Raw genomic sequence first — 9,398 nt, forward strand, 5'->3', positions numbered from 1 at the left:
ATCCTCTCTCCAGTATTTCATTTTTTTTGTTACACAGTGCTCCCCTCCATGCTTCGCTCCTTAATGCTCCCTTGCTCCTTCCCTCCCTCCCTCCTTCATTCCCTCGCTCCGAAGTGTCAAACAGCTTCAAGAAATGAGCTGCTGAGATGATAAGAGAGATTGTAATCCTAATGGTGTGACATGAAGCATTGTCTCAGCCCCGTTTGATAAATGAATTTCATCAAGCACTTACTCAGTGGTGAACCATGCTAATTAGGCCCGGCAACCAAAACAAAGATGTCTACCACTAATTGAGGTGAGGTCAGAGGGATTGAGGGGAGTGTGGACATGACTATGTTGGCATATGTCAGAGAGGGAAAGCTCCAACACATCTGTCTGTGGGATGCTTGTGTGTGTGTGTGTGTGTGTGTGTGTGTGTGTGTGTGTGTGTGTGTGTGTGTGTGTGTTTACATTAGTGCACAGTGGGAATTGACTTGATACTCCCATTGGGGAGCTGGTAATGGCGGCCTTTCCTTTGAGCAGTGACTTTGCAGCTGGAGACAGAATGTAAATGGATGACCTTGTTTCCCATGTGCAATGAGATTTGTCCCCTCCACTGCAGTACTGTTACCATTCCATCTTTGCCATTATAATTCTAGTGGGGATCTGTGTGAGGTCAACGTGAAAATTGAAAAAGCAAGGGCAAGGCACTCACTTCATACTCAAATTACATAAGCTCCCCAACACATTGATTTAATCTACAATTGAAATGGATCTGTGGAGAAACAGAGGGCTGTACAGTTCAGTTTCTTAAATAAACATTATTGACATGTTTAGAACCAATTCAAGCGACCCCTGCAGTTTAGCCTCCCATCATTGATATTTTTGGCGTGTTTACAACAACTGAATGGCTGTGCATCTGTCATTCCCAGGATATCCATATGTTCATAATTGATCTGCAAATAAGAGAAATGCCTTTAGACAACAATATGTTCTCAGGTCATGAGGGATATTAGGGAGAGAAGTAGAAAGAGTGTTACAGTAATAAAGGGAGAGTAATGGGGGGAAAAAGCTTTTTCTACGGTGGCCGACAAGGGTCAAACGGACTGCAACTGCTCAATACGTTTCAGTTCGAGAAAACAGCTTGAATTACAGAAACGATGCAAAATCACAAACTCAAACAGTCTAAACGAGGTACAAAACGAGGAAAGTCGTGCAACTGAAAAAAGCGATATCAGATATCAGAGGTGGGTAATAACGATTTACATCTACTTCATTATAACTATTAAAAAAAAAAAACATTTCTCTCGGTGCTGCGTCTGCCAGCTGACCATATATTATATCTACGAGTAAATCTACGCCCACTTCCTCTGAACTGATGCGCGTTCCTGAGGGGGACAGTCGTTTTTCGGCAAGCAGTCTCTTTTCGGCACAACACCACCTCTAGATTGTTGTTGTTGATGCCGCTGCAGTTTATACCATGTTTATTCATCAACAGTGCTGGAAATTTTCAGAAATTTCTTGAGTCAGTCGCAATAGTTATATGGTTGCATGAATGCGTGCAAACCACTGGGTTTCCTTTGAATAAAGGAAATTATTAAGAATAGAAAAAACTTTTGAAATATGGGTGTTTGTTCAAAAAAAGAAAATAGTATTAACCAGAATGAAAATAAAAAGTAAAGCAACACTTTGAAACTACTACAGTAGCTTTCTGTAAAACAACGCATACAGTGTATCTGGGATGTATATTCACAACTTTCCCCACGCACACATTTGCAGATATGCCATGGTTCAAGTTTGTAAAGAAAAAATATTGTGTTTTAAAAAAAGATTCTAAGCTTCCTGTGTGCATTTCCAGCCATTATAGTAGACTACTTGCAGTTTAGCAAATAAATCTATGAACATATTAATAAACTTTACACAGGTACACATTTTAATACAAGTTAAATACTGAATGAATATTTGTTCATCTAATGACATCTCTATCACAGACATTTACGAATAATTCGAAAACAAATAGAAAAAGAAAAACATTTAAAAATCTTTTGAAAGTCTCACACTCAGTCTTTGTCCCCCACAAACAACTTATTTTTCTTTTGGCTGTTCCTTTTAGAGGTCGCCACAGCAGATCTTCTGCTTCAATTTCTTCCTAAAACTTGCATCTACTTCTGTCACACCAACCACCTTCATGTCCTCTTTCATTACATTCATGAATCTTTTCTGTGGTCTTCCTCTTTTCCTCCTGCCTGACAGCTCCACCTTCAACATCCTTTGACAAAATATATTCAATATCCCTCCTCTGCATATGTCCAAACCATCTTAGCCTTGTCTCTCTTACTTTGTTCAACCTCAGCTTTTCCACAGACATACTCATTTCTAATCCTGTCCATTCTGGTCACTCTAGATGAAAATCTTAGCATCTTCTGCTCTGCTCCTCTAACTCTCTTTCCTGTCTTTTAGAAGATGCCACCTTACCATCGTCTTGTAAACCTACCCTTTCGCTGTTGTTGCTATCCATCTGTCACAGGTCACATCTTAGACTCATCTCCACCCACTCCACTCCCTTTTTTTTTTAACCTCATTTGCACACTGTATATTCCTTTGGGTGGCTGATCTCAGCTTAAACTCATTCACTTTCACTAGTTCTACTCTTTGCATCTCTACCTTACCACCTGCCTCACTCTCATTTACACACATGCATACTTTCTGTCTTGCTTCTATAGACTTTCATTCCTCTTTTATCCAGTGCATAACTCCACCTCTCCAGACTCTCTTCCACTTGCCTCCTCTCTACATATCACAATATCATCTGCAAACAACATAGTCCATGGAGCCTCCGGTCTGACCATATCTGTCTATCAACATGGCTAACAGAAAAAGGGCAAGAGCCAATTCCTGATGTAATCCCACCCCTACCTTGAACCCATCTGTCAATCCAACAGCACATCTCACCACTGTCGTACATGTCCTGCACCAACATGCTTCTTTGCCACTCCTGACTTCCTCGTGCAATACCACACTTCCTTTCTTGGTAACCTATTGTATATTTTCTACAAAGACACAGTTTCTTCTGTCCTTCTTGGCACTTCTCCATCAACATTCTCATAGCAAACATCACATCTGCAGCACTCTTTCTGGGCACGAAACCAAACTGTTGCTTACTGATCGTCAACTCTCTTCTTATTCTAGCTTCAACCATTCACCCCGATATCTTCATTGTATGGTCGATCAACTTTCTGCCTCTGTAGTTCCTACAGCTCTTCCCATCACATTGCTTTGGATAATCAGCACCAGCACACATTTCGGAAAAGGTTTGCTAATGGCAGCCAAGGTGGAGTTTTGTCATGTATCCTTTCTTAATGCTCTGTCTCATAAAACCCTGAATCAAGTGTTGGTTTGATAACTCATTTTTACTGGGGCAAAGGTGTAAATTTATGTAAGTGGGGGAAGTAATGGTCATTAAAACTTGACTGGGAGTGCTCATGCATATTTAAGTGGGTTAGATTAAAGGTTGGTCAGCAGAGAGTAAAGTGTGTCAATGACTGAACCTTCTTTTGTGACCTTATTAACCCTCTAATGAACTAATAGGTGGTAAGGTTTCGCAATGACTTAATATCACTGTATAAATGTTTGCAGTGTGTGCACACAATGATTCAGTGATAACCTGTAAAATTATGGACATTTGACAAAGAAAAAAATAATCAGTTTGGTTTACTTATGCAGTAATACAACCAGTTATCCTATGATATAGAGATTTAACTGATGCAGTTTCTTTTTTCTTTTCATAAATGTTATTCTATTCTAAGCTGTCCATAAAATTATTGTAGTTTTCATCATGACAGGTTTTAAGGAAAAAACACATCTGATCTGCCAGACTAGTATTACCACCAACACTGACTTTATTAAGCAAATCTGGCATTAACTCTAGCTTCTCATGTTTTTATAAAATTCATAGGTTCTACCATCAGTAACACTCATTTCCACAAAGAGGGCGTTTAATTCACATTTATCTGCCACAGTAATCTCTGCCATTTCATCATTTAACATTAAAATTATCCTGATACAAAGATATTCCAAGCAAACACTTTTAGGATTTTGAGCTTAATGAGTTACAGTTACAGTAGATATATTGTTTAGCTATACATCTTAAATTATTTAACACATGCATGACAATTTTTGAAATATTAACCTATTTCCACGACAAGGCTTTGGTTGGTTATGACTTTTTCTCAACCAAACAGCAACAGGCTCCTTTCAAAAATACAGTGCTTTATCCTGGTAATCTCACTCGGACATACCTTTCTGTGTACTTCCATGATTTCCATGAATTTTGTTAACTTACCATAAAATGCAACTTAATTTTGGCAAATTTCTGGTAATCTTTCCCATAGCAGTACAGTGACAGCCAAAGAGAAAGCAAAGATAAATCTAGTTTACATGGGAGGACAGGACACACCTTTCCACATGTCAAGACAGCCAAGACCGTCCGTTTATGTGACGGGCTGGCTTCTGTGTTGCAACATGTCTGTAAAGGCAACCAGACCAGCTCTTTCTTTCTATGTGCCAAAGTAAATTACCGGGCTTAGAGTTTGCGTGTTGTAGAGTGAGTTGGAGAGGGCAAGATTGGTCTGTCTATGTGCATGAGCATCCAACTACAATATCTCTCACATCTCAAATCTCCTCCTAATCTTGTTATAATTGGCTGGTGAGCCTCTCTGCTATCGTCCGCCGTAATACCTCTTCTACCAGCTGACCTGGCTATTTTACATTCACCTCCTCAACAATGAAAAATTTCATAATTATCAGAACAGATAAAACCTTGCACTTTCTGTATAACAAGTAACTGAGCTTGTGTAATCCTTAGAAACAGGATAGAAAGACCATTGATTTCTGGGATGACATAAAGCAGCTTAATTTAATAACAGCACAGATTCTAAATGAAAAATTATAATATATAGAATACAACGCATGATAAGAGTGTTACACAAATGTGTTTTTTTTTTTTTACCAGAATTAAATCCAAATCTGCTGAGGGTGCTTTCAGTTACTGTGTTCCAGATCTCTGGAACAAACTACCTGCCGATCTGAGGTCCATAAACACAGTCTCTACTCTTAAAGCTAAACTCAAAACATTCCTTTTCTCAAAAGCCTAGAATTAATATCAGTGTGTGATTGTGTTGATATGAACTTGTACTGTATTTTTCTGACTAATTTTGTTATGTGTGGTTCACTTGCTGGTTCTAGTAAAAGTGTGGTTTCTCTCATTTGTGTGGTTCTCTCAAACTTTATTTTATACTTTGCACATTGGGTTTACATTTATTAAATATGCTCTATAAATGAAAATCCCATTGCCATTCTTTTTAAAGAGAAAAACTTCTGTATATCAAATAGTTGTAATTTCTTCAATTTGGATACAGAAACACTAATTACAACCTACTGCTTCTGGTAAACGTCGAAACTGTCACTGTTCAAACATTTGGGATTTTGAAATATTGTGGGACTGTGAAATTCAGTTTGTGTGCATTTCGCTGTGAGTGTTGGAGGGATAAAACTGAATAGAAATGTTTGGGAACAGGGCTTCTCCCTGTTCCCAAACACCTGACAGCCTGTGGAATAGAGATAATTGGGTATTGAGATGCTTACAAGCTGCTTTTGTTGCTATGGTGACAAACTTCATGTAAACATTGGCATCTAAAGTCAGTGAAGTCTGTAGCATCTATGCAATGCTCAGCAGGACCAAGCAGGGCCTCAAGATGCATGTGTGTCATGAAAATAATGTAAAAATGGGAAACAATGACACAGAGCAGATTACACTCTTTCACCAGCCTCATCAAAATTCTGCTCCCACTGGAAATGTGCAAGCATTGGTGAAGGTGCTACTTTTAAATGGTAACCTTGTTTTTGGGGGCCAGAAAACATTTTATTCAAACACCACTGGGATGAACAGCACTTATTTCAGTAAAATGGAAAAGAGTGAAATACCACTGTGTTTTTAACATTGAACATGCACCTAAAATTGTGAAACTTATTCCCCCTGCAGTCTGTTAAAACACCAAAAGCTCAACCCCGATTAACCAAATGAGGAAGAGGCTAATTCTATAGGATTTCCAAAAATCTTGGATTTTTCTAAAGTTTAATGTATAAACACTATCATTGTGATTCTTTCTAAAAAATCAAGATAAATATCTACTCAAATTTGTTTGTCAACCAAGTGGCATGTAAAAGTTTAAGCACCCCAACTAAAACGACCTTATCTGTAAATTATCATGTACTGCTCTCCAAAAAAGCATTAAAAAAAAACCTAACATTCTTTTCAACCATTTAAGCAGGATTAGTTCCACATGTAAAAGTTCAGGCAAGACAAAGAATTTTAACTCACAGATCATTTTACCAAAGACTCAGTCCTTCATCAGCTTGTTATGGCTAAGGTTTAGGAAAGGCAAGGTGATGCAAACTTCAAAGCTACATAAACACCACAACAACTCAGAAGTCAGTTGTTGGGACATTCACACTGGGAGCCATTCCTCTTGTCCAAACAACAGCCTGTAAGTCTGAAACTTCCCACCAGTCAGAACTGAAAAGCCTTGTGGATGAGAGGTGTAACATCTTCAACAACCAGAGCAAAAGGCCAATTGCCCTTTTGGGGTGAATTGTTATCTTTAATTTACAATATAGTTTTCCATATATATTTTCACAAAGGCAGAGACTATATGAATGTGAGGGCAGAGTTTTCAGAGATAGCAGTATAATATCTTAGCATGAAAACAAGGGATCATGTTCTCAAATCGACAAAATAAACTGAATAAAGGCAGTAAAACATCCCCATACACTTGAACCGGTCAACTGAGAATCTATGACAAGAACACAAAAAGATATGGTAAAAGCCATTTGCTCAGCTCATAAATCAGCATTTTAGCAGAACGATGGAGATCAAATACATCTGAGAGACCAAGAGAGCTTTACCACAATCGGGATTTTATGATAATTCAGAGGAAAACAAAAATCCTTGTTTCAGAGTGAATGTTCAAAGATGTATTTAGAGAATAACGAGAGCTCGTTTTCCACAATAGGCAACTACATACTAAAGTGGCTTAAGCTTAAGATTCTGAGCCTATTCCATTTTTTTGACTTTTCAAAACAGTGAAAAATGGAAATAAATATATATTTTTTCCCAATATTAAAGATATGCTTAAGATATTCATTAATTCTCCAAACCCACTTCACCCTGTTCATTTTTACAAGGGGCTGCACTATCCAAATGGACAGACCACTATCCAGGTACAGTATGAGGTAAGAGTTAATATATTCAAAGTGACCTTACACGGAATGAGGTTTTAGGTTGTAGTTTTATAATTGCCCATGTTTAAAGTCTATGTCTCCAGTACCATCTCAGTTTCATTTAAGAACTAAGCCTTTGGCACTATTCAGAAAGACAGTAGATGGCATTTTCCTTGAGTGGTGAATGTTTGTTTCAAGAAAACTACATTTTATATCCATTCTTTTCACAATGCATTTGTGCATTGCTCTCACATATCTTACTCAAATTTACGCATCTATGTTTCTTTACAGCCTATTAAATGGCACTTTATACACAATGCTTTATAGACGTCCCTTTCTAAGCCTGTGCATGAGGGTAATGGAATGCAGAATCATTCTCCATGTGTACCCTCCATCTGTTACCTGCTGAATCCCAGAGACCAGAGGCTGTGATCCAAGCTCTCCATGCCTTCTGTGGGATTGGTGGGAGAAGTGATGAGCGCTGGGTCAAAAACCATGTCACTCTAATGGACATGGAGCCCATGACTGGGGTTCTGTGTGTCAGTTTTTTTTCATGTATGGATGGATGGATGAATGAACACATTCATAAATTGAGGCACTGTTATTGTCAGCATGTTTCTCAAAATAGCCTCCAGAATTTTTCTGACAGACAGATGGACTAAGTGACACAGACTGACGCTTTCCTCAACCGAAGCAGAGGTCATTTACTGGGACTGTGATCCACAACAGCAGTCATTACTGCAGGAACTGTGATCCCTAATTCTGACATGCCATAATGTCCAGGCTGTGTCAATAAGACAGAATGACCCGTTTCAGTGGTCATTACATGGAAGCCATCGGGTCAGTGGCTTTGGGGAAAAATGGAGGTAAAGTGAGGGAGTCTGAGGGACAGACGGCATCAGGCATATTGTTAAAGTCTGTGTCTATTCTATCAAGCTGTTTGTCAGTTGAAAAATGCGTATATCTGCACATTGTGCTGTATTTTTGTATTGCTTTGTGTGACTGACAATATTCATAGTTTTATTTGTCAATTACAGCGAGTTATAACAAAAGATAGATGGGGTCAGCCACCAGCTGTGGAAAGCAGCTGAGTGCTTTTGCTAAAGTACTCTACTCAATTACAGCTTTTTTTCACATATATTTGACAGTGATTCACATTTAGCAACTCAAGATTTAGACTGTAATGAGCGTTACTAAGCAGCAGCGTGTGAAATAAAATCTACAAAATTTACGGGGTAATTTGTCAGTATGATTATATTTTGACCTGTTTTTTTCTTTTTCCTTTTTTTGGTCAACCACTAACATGTAAATTGACACTTTAAATGGAAGGCATGTTGGGAAAAAAGCTATGCTTTATCCTTTATTTTCCCCCCACTTGCCACAGGCTTATATCTAACCGCTCAGAGTTAAGTTTATTTAAAAGCACAACTGCAGTCACTGAGTCAGTGATTCATTAAAAACGTTATATGACAAAAGCAACAAAATGTGAGAAGATAACATTTTCAAAGTATGGCATAAATAGATCATCAATAGAACAAAAGCTTGATAGTATGCAGTTCAAGCTTGGTAGTGTACTGTGATGTGGCGAATATGGTGGTTCGATTCCCAGCTTCTCTAGTTCACATGGCAAATTGGCCTTGCAAAAATACTGAATCCCACATTGCTCTCGATATACAGGTACCCTGTATGGTGAAAAGTGACACAAAGGCCTCTTGACAAAATGTGTGATAGGCTGGGAATGACAATGTGTTGGTTCATCTACACGAGTGTGTGAATGATGAGAATGTGAGAAACTCAACATGTGCAGACTAAGAAGTGTGAAAGTGTGCGAACAAGTCAATGTGACTAGTGCTGTAAAGCACTTTGAGTGGTTGCCAAGACTAGATACAATCTTTTTACAATTGCACTTTTCATTGCACCTGTCAGCAGTGGTAAGGGATTTTAGCCATTCTTGTATATTCCATTCTTTAAGAGTAAAAGAGTGGCAGCCAGCTCATTTTCTCTCGATGTTTTCATCATCTCAGGAAATTACTTTTATGTGATTTTGTTGAAACTTGCATAAACATGTTTTGTTACAAATAATGAACGTGACAATTCAACATTTCAACACAGACTATTCAACATTCATGACAACTTCTCAA

Source organism: Leuresthes tenuis, unplaced genomic scaffold (assembly GCF_036924035.1).
Source record: "Leuresthes tenuis unplaced genomic scaffold, fLeuTen1.0.hap1 SCAF_23, whole genome shotgun sequence".
Taxonomy (NCBI): domain Eukaryota; kingdom Metazoa; phylum Chordata; class Actinopteri; order Atheriniformes; family Atherinopsidae; genus Leuresthes; species Leuresthes tenuis.